Below are 12070 nucleotides of genomic sequence, written 5' to 3'. Positions count from 1 at the left end.
TTTTTGCACAAAAGAAGCTTGTCGATCCTTATTTGTCCATAACAAAATTCTGTATGTACAACATACATATACCTAATTTATTATTAAGAAAATTAGATTATATGATTTCAGAATTTTAAGAAAAATTTTTTAAGATAAAATAGTTTCTTCTCAACTGTAATATTGTCAACTTTGGCCTGTATTTTATCTATTTAAAAATATGTGATTGACAATCCCCTTACTAAAATACATACTGGAAGGTACCGATTAAGTTTCATTGCATCAAATACCTTTGCTATAAATCCTGGCTCACAATTTAAGGCCATTGCAAAATGCTTTTGAACTTCATCATAGATTTTACAAAAATAAAAGCGTAATATTGAAACAAAGTAACATTGTAAGCTTCATGACTAATAATCTCATTTTTAACACACTTTAAATATCATCTCGTTAACAATTATGAATATTATATGATTTTTCTCAGTGATTTGTGGTACAGATACAAATTAATATATGCCCCATAACAGTTTTTAAATAAGAAACTTCTGCCTACAGATTTAATTTTCTTATTGGCATAATACCCTTTCTTCCTATATAAATCTTGCCATTTTTCCAGTCCAATGTTCCTTGTTTTTACAGTTGTAGGAATACTGCAAAAAATGTTGACTATAGAACTTGGATACTATGTTTGAAAAAGCCTTCATACCTGTAACTGTACATAAATCTAATTAACTGAATTCTCCTCCTCTTGACACTCTGAATACTGCTGCTGCTAATGTTAGAAATATTTAGCACAAAACTACAACTAGCTACAACAAACTTTACAATAAAAAATGTTAAATTTTCGCTGTTCGATTAAAATACCTCTATCTTATAATGTTTTCTTTTTCCTCCAAATAATCTTCTTGTCAGTAAGGACCAATCTTATTTGACATATTTCTGGTACACTTGAACTTGTGCTTTCATGGACACTATAAGCAGGTGTTACTGTTGTGCCACGAACACTGATTCCAAGTATCTTCTTCCTCCACACGTAATAAAAAAACATCCTCTTTAAATGGCTTACATTATACACTTATTTTTTGACCATTCCCAATTACAATCACGATTTTTACAAATCGCCTTTAGGAAAACTAAAATAAACAGTTTTGGATCATCTGTAAACACGATTATGTTGTATAAACTTCACATGAAAACTAATCATTTTTCCCGGCGTATTAGCTTTCTTAGAATGACTATGACAATATACAACAAGCCTTTTTGAATTAGTGTTTAGAATAATTGAGATAATAATAAATTTTAACTAGATAACAACACAAACGAAAAAAAAAACAAACAGATGTCAATTAAAGAGGGGAAGCATGGCTGAGAAACTTAAATGGAAATGACGGTTCATTAAAAATAGTTTTTCCTCCAAGATGCAGAGGCGCAAAATATTAAAACTGTCAATATTAACAATGCAAATGTCAATATCTGACAATAATAAAATTTGATTTTTAACTGTCACTCAGAGACGCTTTTGTTGTGATTTTACGGTTTGATTTGTCGAATTATTGTAAAATTAAATTCCTTCAGAGTTTTTGCCAGCATTCTGTTTTAGACAATGTTTTTTTTAAAATGGTGGGACAATTTGTGTTTTGTATAGACTCTTAATTATTTTTTATCATGGAGTTTAATTGTTGTACACCTGGTTTCCGAAGGATACAATGGTAAGTAAATTAAACATATCTACTTACAGTTATAGATTTTTTAAATTATTACTGCTAATAAATGCCACCTGCTGAGTTAAAGTTATTTCATTTTATTACGGTGCATGTAAGGAATTAAGGATCGCGTTGTGTTATATTAGCATGATCAGCAGATGATTACATCTAATTTAATTTGTTTTTATTATTTCAGGTCTCAAACGGAAACAAACTGGGAATCTTGCCTACACCAAAATTATATAGCCGTTTCCAATTCACTTCAAAGGGAGGAAAATTATGTAAAACTGCCTGCTATTTGCTGAAAAACCGCCAAAGATTAAATTATAACTGTAACAACTTAATATATACTATTTCTAGTCTTTTTAATATATTTTTTAATTAATATCCGACATATAAGAACACTTTGTATGCTTTTAATTCAGTTGATTATCGTTTATAATATGTTCGACCTAATTAAAAGCACACAAAGTGTTCTTACATGTATGTCTAAATTTATTTTAAATTAACTAAAACAACCCCCTTCCCCGCACCCCTCTCTTCCATTAGTATTTCTTCCTCCATCTACCAGAGGCGCCCTTGTATAATAAAATTGAAATGTATTATAAGTTGCCTATCTATTTAATAGTATAAGCAAAGACTATTGGTATAAGTATGGAGGGCTTAAAAAAGGAGATTTATCGGCAATGGGCAAATTTGAAATTTCTGTCCCCACTTTTAAGCAGCTTCCTCGGTTTGACAGCAGAGGCACTGCGATCGACTGGGATACTACATTTTCATTGTTAGTATACGATTTAATTGTGTTTTTAATAAAATTTATAGTTAATTTACTGAATTTTTAGCAGTACAACAATGAGTCGTGGTAGAAATTGCTTTGTACCTGGCTGTACAAGTGGGAATCCCAATAAAAAACAAGGCAAATAAAGAACGGGGTGAAAGAAACCCAAGCCTTTTCAAAGCTCCTAATGTAAGTAGTATGACTATTTATTTATAAAAATTATGGATAGATGTTAAGAAAAACATTAAAATTATATACTGTCAGTGTACAGATTTTAAATTATAAACCAAATTAATAGGAAATATAGCCTAAAATCAACATGTGTATAACATAACCTAGGAGGCCTTGTTATAAAATTAAAATAATTTAATACTTACTAGGTGCTAAAATTACCTGTTGACATGTACCTATATTAACCACAGTTTGAACAGTGCTATTGAAAGTGAATATTAAATATTTATACTTCAAGATCGTATTCTCAAAATAACAGCTTTAATAGTGAAAAAATGTTTTTTTTATTTTATTTAACAATTATATATCTTTTATTAGGGGATCCTAGCTTGCTACAGCAGTAAGTAAAAAGGCGATACCCAGATCAGACAAGACATTTAGCAGCAAAGATGCTGTTTGTGAACTACATTTTCTAGATGAAGATATTTTGACTCATTATGAGATCAAATTAACTGGACGGAACTATCAGTAGAATTGAGCGGGTAGACCATTATTAAAGGAGGGTTCAATTCCAAGAATTTTCCTAACCTGCCTTCATATATTTCTCTAGTAATAAAAGAAAGAGGAAACCACCATGTGTAAGTGAGTGAAGCAACTGAAAAGTTTCTAATTCAAAAAAAGTAAAAAGGTCTGCCTATTAATCATGTTGAAAATCAAACTTGAGAACTTAACTTTGAGAATGAGAATGAAATTCTTCGTGATATTACTAATGTGCCAGTTGATGTTACAGACAGTAGAGTTACTATGTTCACAAAATTTGAAAAATAGTTTGCATATGTCAGATTGTAAATTTATTATAAAAATTATTTAGATTTTTGACTAGCCGTCGCAAGACGCTTTTTCATTGAGGAATAATAAGAAATAATTTGAAAATTATTGTATTGTGGTTGATACTTTTGATTGTGTATATAAACCATTTAGAATAGTTTTTATGAATATGAATAAGCTCTTTAAATTAATATGTAGGTATATTGTAGCTAGGTATTTTTTTAGAATGCATTTTTTTTAAATTGTAATTTTTTGTGTTCTTGATATAATATGATGTTCCTGTTTTATTTTTTGGCATAGTACATATAGATATTTAATATCTAAGTGCTAAATTGTATATTAAATTTATATATTGTATATTTTATTTATTAAATTTAGTGGAATTAGTTAATAGAAACAAAAGTTGTAATGTATTAATATTGCTAAATAAATATTTATATGATGAAATAAGTCAGCGTATATACATATTCACAACTCTGTATTTTTGTGCTTTTGAAATAAACTGAGTACATTATTTATTCATTAATATTTTATTTACAAACCTACCTTATATTAATAAAGTGAATATCAATAGAAAAACCTTTACAATTATTAGGTGACATTGAATATAATATATCTTGAATTTAATTGTCTACGAAACAGTGACAATTTGCAAAACTTTGCTAATGACATTAAAACTTACAATTCAACGCTAGAAAAAACGCTATTGAACACAGGAAACGTTTCAGCTCAATATACCTACTCTCTAGTTTCAGCTATAAAAAGTTATGGAATAGATAACACCGATCAAAGGGTGCAATGGTAACGTTCGTCTTCAGTTTCCATTTATGATTAAGTTATTCCTGATAAAATACTCTTAATTTTCGTTATTCAATCTGTCAATCGCCATAAAACCACTACTAGTTCGAAAGATTTTAATGTTTATTAAAATGGTATCACACTAAACTGCATGTAAACATGTCAATTTCAAATGTTTTAATGAAAAACTATGAACCTTTAAACTGCATCAACAAAACTATTAATAAAACACTAACACAATCACACCATAAACTATTTCATTCGCATTTCTCATCAAGAAACAATTACTGTTTACATCAAATCAAAGGTTGAACTGGTGATAAATTTGTTGCTGGAACTTCTATCTTTTTTGTACAACAGTTCTAGGGAAGATTTATTTTAGCAGCTTATATGTTTCTTCGGTCGTGTATGCACTAAAAAGAACCACATAATAAAACATTTTTATAATATCAACTTAGGAAAAGGATATATTAAACCGGCATCTAATATAACCTAACTAACTTTTCAAACTCAAATTTAAGGTTTTGTATTCACAATTTTAGCCACGCACATTGCTCAATTAGAAAAACCACGTTTCTAAAAGCTAACTCTGGTAAAAATATGCCCAAATATTAACTTGGCTCTATAATTTATAACAAAATAGTTATTCTTGCCATAAGAAGCTGTGTATTTCTAGTATCCCAATCATCACAAGCGCCCCTAACGGCGATTTTCGAACTTCATTTAGATCTCAAAAACTGGGCCCATAATTTTTGCGTTCGATTCGCCTCCTCCTTTTAGACTCCATAAGTATAAGTCTTTTATCTATGAGGGGAAGTGACAGCGAGACCTGGAAGATGTCTGCCATCTTGCCGTCGACAAAAATTTGGATGCGCACTCGTCGAAGCTCATTCTCCCACTTCCATATCTCTGGCGCAAACTTAACGAAATTGGAGCCGCTATCGATCATACCTTGTTTACTTTGTACCATGAATACAAGGTATGATCGATAGCGGCTCCAATTTCGTTCAGTTCGCGCATACCACCTGTGACGTCACTAGGAAAATAATGAATAAATAAAAAATAAAGAAAGTTGACAGGAGATCTGCATTTTTGAGGTTATGGTTAAGAATTGTTTATTTTTAAGACTTTTTAGTTCGTTTAATTTAATAATTACTAAAACCAGCAGTTCCAAAAATATATTTAAAAAATAATAATTATCTATTAATGCTGGATTTGGACGATAATAGGTAAAAAATGCTAAATTTATTTCTATATTCGGTATAAAATTGTTTATTAGGTTTTTAGTTTTGGCGATGTTTAAGGTAAATAATTTTCATTTTTATTGCCTCTGAATTCACATGAGGACAGAGATGAGGATATCTATGGAAAAAGTAACCACAAGAGGAATTGTTACATCATTTAAAAAATGTTGGGAAGTTTATTGTTTCCCATCGAAAAGTAGAAAATGCCAATGCAGATGAACGTATTGTAATTGTGATAGAAGTAATTCCAAGGGTGAAGTTTATTATAATTAGTGGAAGTAATACCAAGGGTGAAGTTTATTATAATTAGTGACCTGTGCTTCTTTTTATATGTAGATGTTTCTGGTTTTGAGAATAAATCGGTTGAACCACACCCAAAATTTAAAGGAAGTATTTGCATACCCAGAATATGCCCATCAAGCATATAGCTCAAATTTCCTTTAATGGTAGGCAATTATTCAATGCAAATTAACTTTTTAAGCGACTGAAATATTTCAATTTATATTAATAACGGAGATTAAAAAATAACAGAATAAATAGTTCTTTTTCTTATACTACAAAAATAAACTATAGAATACAACAGTATTTAAAAAAAAAATAAAAAGTGATGTTCCGGCCGAGATTCGAACTCTGGTCTCTCGCTTCCTAGCCCGACTCCTTATGCACTGCTCCATAGTAACTTGCTTAGCGATAATTCAATGACGGTATATAAACAAAAAAAAAACAGGTTTATAACAATATCTTGACTATTTGAACTGGCGCACGAATGAAGAAATGCGTGCGGTTCTATCGTGCGGTCCCCGTCCATACCACTAGCGAACATTCGTTCGTTCGTTCGTTCGTTCGTGCGGATAATGAATACGCACCTTAAGGGTGCAGCCACACTATCCTAAAAACGGCGTAACGGCGTAATGACCTTGAATCGATTTCCAGTAATTCTATTGGCTGAAATTTTTGACAGATGAATTTGACAGATAAAATTCCTGACAGATGAATGTTTCAGCCAATAGAATTACTGGAAATCTATTCAAGGTCATTACGCCGTTACGCCGATACGCCGTTTTTAGGATAGTGTGGCTGTACCCTAAGGACGATGCGTACACCCAAGGCACGGCATATAAATCACACGGCAGGCTAAAGCCCCGTTCTCAGAACTGCGTCGTGTCGACAGCGACACTGATTGACACTTCAAACGACCAATGGGAGCTGTACTAAATTTAAAATTGACAGCTGTTTGAATTTTGTACAAATCTCATTGGTTCTTTTGACGTGTAGCTGGCGACAGTCGCTGTTCTGAGAACGAGGCTTGAGGCTCCGCGCGCACTGCATCGGATCGGACCGACTTTTTATTCTTAATCTAAGGGACCGACCAGCAAAAGCGACTGCGACCATCGTACATATAGACGGCGCCGGCGTCCACTAAAACATTTCGGCCTGTACTTTGGGCCTGTAGAGGCCAGATTCCTACCTCTACCTATCTACGATAGTCGAGCCATCGCCTTCGCCGTTTCTCGCCGGCCCGGGGTGCAACTTTGTTCATGTTTCAAAGCGATAGCAAAGTAATTTGTAGGTTGATGCTCTATGTTCAGTAGCAACATCGATTTGTATCGATATTCTGATTTCTCGCTTTGTGGCGAGGCGACAGTCTAGACACGTGTGCAAGAGTGTGATAGTGATACCATATTTTGCAGCATTTGAGCGACACTAGTTTTGCAATGAACATAGTACCGATCTGGTTTCGACATCGCTTCTAAACGATCGGTTGCTAACTTGAACAAAGTCGCACCCCGATCCGAGGCAGTGCGCGCCGAGCTTAAAGGTTGTCGCCCACTAGACCGCTGCGCGGCGCGGCGCTGGGAAGAGAATTTTTTCCGGCTGCGAAGGGACTGCGCCCAGTATAGCGCGCTTTTGAAACGCGGCAACGCTATTTAGTTATAGTCGAAGTGTTTTTTACTTACTGTAGTTTAGTTTTTAAAGCAATGAGTTCAAGTACGGACGAAAGCGTATTTTTGTGCTCTTCTAACAGAGGAAGAGGAAGAGGGGGGTGAGGAAAAGTTTTGACTCATACGATTAACAAAAAAAAAGAAAGAAGTTTGGAGAATTTTACCATTTTTTCCAGATTTAATAAAAAGACAAAATCATTTTTTTCAGTATTACAAAAATATAAAGGAAACATTTTACGCACTCCTCAATTGAGGGTTTTAGAAGAAAACACCGGGTATATCTACTCATCATATTTTTTTCAGAAGAGACAAATTACTAATTTTTGATAATTCTTATTTATTCTGCTGTGTATATTAGTTGTGTGGTCAAAAAACCCTGATCTATTTTATATATTTAGGTAATTAGAATTTAAAAATTGGAGATTGTCACTTTTGTTAAAAAGTGGAGATTGCCAGTTTTGCCTCTACACCCCTCAATTTATATTAAATCTTTTGATAGAAAGGCATTTCGTCCATCTGTCGCTAGTGAGGGGAAGACTAAAAAAATATCATATTCCTTTATGAAAATCGATTTGCCTAATTTACCTTTAAAAATACAATTCTGCCATTGATACATATCACTAGTTCCTAGTCAAAAAGCCAACTGAAAAGACTCGAATGCAAAATTATTTCCCTTGTGGGTACGCACACTGCAACGCGCCGAAACGCGGGAGACGGAAAAAAGTTGCTAGAGAAGTCTTCCGACTTCTTGACGGAAATCCCGCGGCGCGCTTCTGCGCTGCGCGCTCTAATGTGCGTTGGTCTATTTAAATACATGGCAAGCAGACAAAAGAAATTTCCACATGGCGCCGCGCCGCGTCGCGCCGCGGTCTAGTGGGCGACAACCTTAACTCTCTTTGGCGGGAACGCTACGCGCATACCGTCGCGCACGCCGCCATTAGGGTTTCCACATAGATAAATGAAACAAGTTTAGATTGGAAAGTGCCCATAAGGACAATGTAAACACTATTTGGCGCACTGCCGTTCTTTAAAAGATCAGCCTGGGGGCGGACTTTTGTTTACTTCATCAGCTGTACATACTTAGATATTGGATTAGATTCCGTTTCATATTTTGTCGGTTGATTTTTGGTTTTACTCTATGATTTTTGTTATTATTTATTATTGTAGTGCAAAAAACTAATTATTTTGGTGTTTAAGTGACATAAACTACTACCAGATATATGGTCACTCTCGGTTTCGCATAAAAAAATAGAAAAATTACACGTTGTGTAAGTGATTTAACCTAAAAGTGCCCATACATTTTTTACTCATCGTGATTTTTGTGTGTGTTTTTTAAGACTCTAACAATTCATCAATAAACTTAAGTGGAGTGTGTTTTTGGTGCTATGCCTCATCTTTGTTGTGTTCCTGGTGGAAAGGATAGTTATACTAGTCAGCCTAAAAGTGTCCGGAAGAGCAAGAAAAGTGGGTACGAGTTATAAATCAAGAGAACTCTATTGAAAATATCTTTAATAAATTTAAAAATAATATTCTCCCATGATGGTATTAATGAAAACTGGACAATTATGTTTATTTTATTCATATTGTGGAATCTCCACTCCAAGTGTTGTTGGTTCAGCTTCGATAGATTCAAACACCTAAGTAGGTATTATGATCTAGGATAAAATAAAGAATATGTATATTAAAGATCATGAAAAAGATTATTATTTTGAGTTCAAATTTTAAAAAAGATTTTTGTAAAGACAAGACTGATACAGTTTAAAAGAAGAATGTGTTTTTGTTTGATAATATATAATGTATGTCAAGTTGTCAAGCATAACATATATTTTTGTTCAGTAATTTTAATGAATAGTGTTGATTATTTATAATACCAAATTAATATCAAATATTTAAGTGATGGCTGAATACAATATGAATAAAATAACAATAAAATTGGTATATTTCCATAATACAAAATTAAGTTTTAAGAATAAAGGTGTTACTCAAAATACTAAGAAATTCATATTTCTTTGTTTTAATTGGTCTAATGTTATTTATATTTTACGTAAGAATTATACCGTATCATCGAAAAAATCGGCGTCTAGTTGGCTTGGAAATGAACATCGATGACATTCCTAAATAACTGTACACACAAAATAATTAACTAGAATTTTACAATCTTGGAAAATTTGATATTCTTGAACCTTGTTTCTAAATATTCTAAATTTTTTGATTTTCTTGGGATTTAGTTCCGGGAAAACGCTGATTAAGTTTTCATTTGGTTTTTCTTTATTTTTATTTGGTTTAAAAAAAAAACGTTTCGGCTAACATTATAGCCTTCATCAGTGTTGTGTCATATGAAAAATAGTGTCGAATATAATCCAAAAATTACATATAAAATATTCACACCACACATATAATGTTTACTGCGTACTCCATAGTAATGTAGATAATTTTAGTGTTAAGAATAATAATTTTAAAAAAATATGTGGTCATCTTTTGATAAGTTTATATTAGTTTATTAATTGCAGTAAACATTATGAGGTGTGAATTATATTGTATATGTAATTTTTGGATTATATTCGACACTATTTTTCTCATATGACACAACACTGATGAAGGCTATAGTTAGCCGAAACGTTTTTTTTAAACCAAATAAAATAATGAAAACCCAAATGAAAAACTTAAATCAGCGTTTTTCCCGAACCTTAAAAATCCCAAGAAAATAAGTGTAGAATAATTCTTATATATAAAATGCCAGCGATCTTCATTTCATAGCCATCGCTGACGCCTTTTTTTTAGATAATATTGTATTATTTGTAAATATAATTTTTCGAACATTGATACTTGCAAAATATACATATAAATTTTGTGAATGCAAATAATAATACATCACTATTACTAGATATTGAATGTTTTTGTTAAATTAGATCGATTTTTCAAACCCCAAAATTTAAAATATATTTACATTTTACCCATTATCTTATGTACCTATACATTATTTGTACATTGTAAAACATTTGCTGCATTTGTATGGTTCATAGTTTATTTGCCAAAGTATTTATTACTATAAATAGGTATATATGTTGTATTTATTAACTGTATATTATGTATATTTCATGTAAACTATATCATTTATAAAATACAAACCAAAAATCTGAGGAATAATTATGTTTTCCATGTATTCTACAACATATAATTTATTAATCCGTTATATCTAACTAGCGTGACGTCATAAATCTCGCCCGCAGGCTGATCTTTTAATAGAAGGCACTGTTTGGCGCTTATCTTGCAACGGTCGCGACCCAAAACTTTTAAAAATTTCGGAGCGGTTCGGCTTTTTCCGGAATTATATCGCCAAATATTGTTTATTCAAATTTATTATTATTTTCGTTTAATTTTATAAATAAAATACAATGTGTTGTATACAAGAAACTTTATTTTTATATAAGGACGCATATTATGCGAAATACCTTATGAAACATTGGAAACCGACGTTATGCTACGATCCACGATGGTTTTTGCAGTTCACAGTTCACAGCTCAGCTTTTTAAGTCTTTAATGCCACTTTTTCACAATTATCATCGGTTGAAGTAAATAAAACTTGAATTAAACTCACAAGATAGCAATATTCCTTTGAAAATGGACGCTATAAACACTTTTCGGAATTTCTTTAATGAGAGCGATTTAGATTTTGAAAGATTATTATGATTTTTGAAGATTCTGACTTTGACAAGAGAAAATTATTTCTGTTTTTGTTCGCCGTTGTTCTTAGCGACCGCTATAGCAGCGCCAGATCGCGTATAACGGTCGCGACCCAAAATAATTTCGCGACCTAAAATTTTTACGGGCTTTCCAATCTAAACTTGTTGCATTTACCTATCTATGGGTTTCCATCAACAGAAAGTAACCAGTGTCGTAGTTTCTTTCATCGACTGCGCACACTTTCGGCTGATTCGAGTCAGTAGCGTACGGATTAATTTATTTTGTTTATTTCTTGAGTTATATTTTATAGTTGTTGTCTTATTTTTGTTTATTGTGTTATATATTTGGTTTTTCTAGTTTATTTTCGTTTCTTGTGTTATATAATTTATTTTTGTTTTTCTGAACATTTTTAAATCGTTAATTTTTACGTGTTTTTAAAATGCCTGGGCGAAGTTGTGCAGCAAAAAACTGCCCGAGTAGAGGACTAAACTGCAATAAAAGTTTCTTTCTGTTTCCTAGAGATCCGATTAGGTATGATTAATTATTTTAACATATTTTAACATATTTTAGTTAAAAAAAAACAGTAGTATACATATTAGGACATTCAGCTAAATAGAAAGATCTAATTAAAAATATACAAGTTCAGCATCTATATTAAATGTTAACAAACTTATATACAGGGTGAGTCTTGCAATTGCAATATTGCAAAGTGCAAATATTTTCAGGGCTGACAGATCTCGATAAAAGAAACATATTTTCTCCTTACTTTTTCAGATAAATCCAAAATAACCGAGTTATTTAAGTTTAAAAAAATGTTTTTTTTTAAATGTTGAGTTGAGAGCCACCGGATTTTTTCTGTATTTGCATCCCTTTTAGCACAGAATATCTAGCTACGCAACAGAAAAATACTCGAAATGAAAGAGCTAAAATTGCACAAATAGA

The 12070-nt window shown here is 32.0% G+C and overlaps 1 long non-coding RNA gene across 1 annotated transcript; it reads right to left on the bottom strand.

Annotated features, from left to right (window-relative positions):
• Positions 1 to 3535: 3535 nt before the first annotated feature.
• On the bottom strand, positions 3536 to 5040 carry LOC115891344. The gene is made up of 2 exons (XR_004051818.1): positions 4759 to 5040; positions 3536 to 4670 (listed from the first exon to the last, which is right to left on the bottom strand). It is a non-coding gene; the product is annotated as an uncharacterized LOC115891344 (long non-coding RNA).
• Positions 5041 to 12070: the final 7030 nt, after the last annotated feature.

This window comes from Sitophilus oryzae, unplaced genomic scaffold (genome assembly GCF_002938485.1).
Source record: "Sitophilus oryzae breed Bouriz unplaced genomic scaffold, Soryzae_2.0 scaffold_980_pilon_pilon, whole genome shotgun sequence".
Classification (NCBI taxonomy): domain Eukaryota; kingdom Metazoa; phylum Arthropoda; class Insecta; order Coleoptera; family Curculionidae; genus Sitophilus; species Sitophilus oryzae.
The sequence above is the reverse complement of the archived record's forward strand: the minus strand, read 5'-3'. Positions and strand labels throughout refer to the sequence as shown.